This window comes from Hevea brasiliensis, unplaced genomic scaffold (assembly GCF_030052815.1).
Source record: "Hevea brasiliensis isolate MT/VB/25A 57/8 unplaced genomic scaffold, ASM3005281v1 Scaf376, whole genome shotgun sequence".
In the NCBI taxonomy this organism is placed as follows: Eukaryota; Viridiplantae; Streptophyta; class Magnoliopsida; order Malpighiales; family Euphorbiaceae; genus Hevea; species Hevea brasiliensis.
The window spans coordinates 60,048-63,922 of NW_026614891.1; the positions used below are offsets into that span (position 1 = coordinate 60,048).

At 33.9% G+C, this 3,875-nt stretch overlaps 1 non-coding gene across 1 annotated transcript; it reads right to left on the bottom strand.

The window, feature by feature from the left end:
* Positions 1 to 3,556: 3,556 nt before the first annotated feature.
* Positions 3,557 to 3,663, bottom strand: LOC131177242 (small nucleolar RNA R71). Its single transcript, XR_009146838.1, has one exon. It is a non-coding gene; the product is annotated as a small nucleolar RNA R71 (small nucleolar RNA).
* Between the last annotated feature and the right edge of the window lie 212 nt (positions 3,664 to 3,875).

The following is a 3,875-nucleotide window of genomic DNA, read 5'->3' on the forward strand; positions in this document are numbered from 1 at the left end:
GATCGACCTTTGCTTTCTCTTACTACAAATTAGTTAGTTAAGTAGAGTGTTATATTTAACTGGTGCATTTGACATGCATTAACTTTTTGGCACCATTGTCGAGGAATGACTTTGCATTGATTAGTAAATTTGAATTCAATCATGTTTAATTTGTGTTTTTATGTTCTCTTTCAGGTTGCATGTTTGGTGAGGACATTAACATAAGGCTTCAACGCATTAGGGAGTTTATGAAACAACAACCAAAATCTTCAAGCTCATTGAAATATCCCCTTTGTTGTTACAAGCGTACCACCTATTAAAGAACAATATGAAGATCCTTTCATTCAACCTTCGAAGCAAGAAGTTAAAACAGTACCAATGGCTATGAATCCAAATGCTAATCCTTTAAAGGAGTTGGCTACTTCTTACACTAACCAACAACCATTGTGTATTGAGTATCTCACTTTAACTGTGCCTTTTGAATTGAAATATGAATTAACATATCTTTTGCCTTCTTTTCATGGTCTTGTAGGTAAAGACCCTCATAAATATTTGAAGGAGTTCCATGTGCTATTCTCTGGTATGAAACCAACAGGGATCACTAAAGAGTAAATTAAGCTTAAATCTTTTTTTTTTTTTTTTTCTCTCTAGTGTATTCAGCTAAGGAATGGATCTATTACTAACTAATTAGGATCCATCACCTCATGGAACATCATGAAGAGGCTATTCTTGTAACACCCCTCACCCGTCTATAGTGTAGCCGAGCAAGGTGTGCTACATTCGGTGCCAGAGCACCCTACCAGCGGAGTTTCCCCTATTTTATCTCCAGTTGCTGTATTTCACTATTTACCTACTTGAAAATTCAATAATATTTTACAATGAAAATATCATTCATACTCATCATAGTCATCTCACATTTAATTCTTGTAATCCACATACTCATTTGTACAAATCCATTCATTTCCATACATATTCATTAATGTACGATTTATATATAGAAATGCTCATATTTTCATTAATTTACATAATATACAAATTAATTTCATATGAAAGAGCTAATCTATTAATTTACATCTCATACATAATAAATACAATTTCCTCGATTGAATTACAACATATGAAATAATTATACTACACAAAATACATAATATGACTAATGTGAGCCCTATCTACATGCATTGCTGAAGAGGTGACACCCTTAAACACTTCTGACACTTCTGCAGATCTGGACTCCAAAAATCCCAGTCAAATGTCCACTGGGTTTTAGCTTCAGTACCTACGGGAAGGAAACAAGTCCATCGCGCTAAGCATTTCTGCTTAGTGGTGCAATAATATAACAAGAAAATAATATATACAAATAAGAAAGACTGAAGTATAATTCTAAAGTATAATTTAGATCATCGGGTATCAATTAAATTTGGTATGATATTTCTAATATCAACTTTCTTATATTCTATTTTGTCCCTCTTTGGAAGTGCTGAGTTTATACAGTAATAATATTCGATATATAGATTAATTCTAGAGTATTGTATTTTCGGTTCCTATAATTCTGAAAATTTCATTTGTACTACTTGATTTAGTTATGTTTTCATTGTTAATTTTTTTCCTCATTTCATTCAATACTAATGTTCTTAAATAATTTCAATAATTTACATTGCCCAGGTAACCTATGACAGGTTGATTAAACTGGATAACGGGTCATTGGCACTGGACACCGCGGTGCCTTGGGCCATCATACCATAGGACGCGGAACGTCAACCACGTATGCAGTCAGTATGGATAAAAAGCCATGATAATATATAATCGGGCATAAAAGCCATGAGTGCGGGCATATAGCCATGAGTGCGAGCATAAAGCCATGAGTACGGGTATAAAGCCATGAATACAGGCATAAAGCCTGACACACGTGCTAGGTAATACATGGGCACATAGTACCATTAAATATTAATATATTGTGTTTAAAGACTTCATTATTTCATGACAGTTGTTCTAAATCATCTAATCTTTCCATTGATATAAAATTCAGGCCATTTGGATATTTCTACACTGAGTTATGGCCAAATGAATTCATTTGGTCACTTTTACCAGGTCTAGAATTGGTTACCAGGATTTGGTCAATTTTTAGGGTATTCTAAGTTTGTTTTCTGGCCAAGATTTCTTCATCAAAGTTGTGCCATTATGTGTCTAGTTTCATGCCTAATTGGCCTTGCACTAATTGAACCTACACCACTCAAGTTACAGCTGCCCAAAGTTGCTGGACTCATATCTAGCCCTGCAAGTCCTATGAGGCAGCATACCCAACCTCAAATCCAAAGCCACAATTCACTTCAATTCCTCATCAAACATAGCTAAATGGTCATTAATTGACCATTAGGACTTTCATTCACTAACACATGAGCAAAACCCTAAGTTTGCTCCAATCCCTAACTTCCATAATCAACTTTCATGAAATTTCACCTTAACTAAGGTTATCAATCACACATATACCCTTATCTAAGCTTGTATTCAAGTTTTAATTCAACAAAACCCATCAATTCCTCCTCTTATGGTTGCTGCCCGAGTTTTACTTCTCACTTTTATACATGATTTCTTCTAATTTCTTAATTATTTACTCATATTTAAACTAAATTCCAAGAAATAAACAAGATTTGAAGGTTAATATGCACTAAACTCCATTGAAGAAATTCTCAAGCTTGCTAACTCCACTTTCTCTCTTTCTTTTTGCTGTCCAAGTCTTACTCTAGGTGTGAGGATAAATTTTTATGAAGGGAGGATGAGGTTTTATGGTGGTTTTGGGTGGAAAGCAAGCTTGGGATCAAGGCTTCCATGGAGGTTTTCTCTATTCTTTCTCTCTTCCTATATTGGCCGGCTGGTTTGGGGATGAAGGAGTAGATTTGTGTTTTTATTTTAGTCTCAATTTATCCCTTTTTATTTGATTTATAATGGCTTGTTGAGTTGTGATTGGTGGAGGGCATTTTAATGACATCATGGTGATGTCATAAGTCCCATTTAATTAATTTTATTTTCTTTTCTTTTCTACTCATTTTCAATTTAATTTTTAGCAATATTTATTCATATTTTATGTCAAATAATTTATTTACTTAATTAGACAAGTTGGTCAAAAATCTTCTATGAAGGCGAAATGATCAAAATGCCCTCCGTTTGGCTTAAGGAGCCAAAACTGTCTGTACCGATTTTAAAAATTCTCCTAACCTTTTCTTGGCATTCTAATGCCATCGAAACCTCAATGACTCTTCTTTGGATTCCTAAAAATTATTTCATAGAATTTTTCTTGGGTTTAGGGCTACTAGCTGTGAAGACAGCAACTTTCCGTTAGGTCACCCATCACTGGGGCACTGGCTCATTTAACTTTGTTATTTCATTTATAAAATTTTTTCTTAATTTTTCTTACCATTATTTGAGTTATTTATGACTCCTCACTCTAGTCTAATTATAGTTTCAGATATTCTGGCTCTCCGGACAAATATTTGTCACTGGAACAGTAGAACGTATGGACTATCTAAAGTGAGGGCGTTACAATTCTTAGAAAAAAAACTTTGCAGCCTCTAAAGCTGGAAATATAAGAAAAGATATTTGTAGCATCATGTAATATAAAGGAGAGACCCTGCATGAGTAGTGGGAGAGCTTCAAGAAGATGTGTGCTAGCTGCCCCCATCATTAAATTAGTGACCAATTATTATTTTAACACTTTTATGAAGGGCTTCTCCCAACTAATAAAAGCATGATTGTGTTAATGGTATGCCTTAGAGCAATACTATAATATTTTGTGTTGTAAACATAATTCCTAATGAATGGCGTAGATGTTCCTTTTAGGTTAAAATATTTAGAGTTAAAAAGAATAATCCTTTAGTTTCTTGTTAAAAATTCCATTCTCA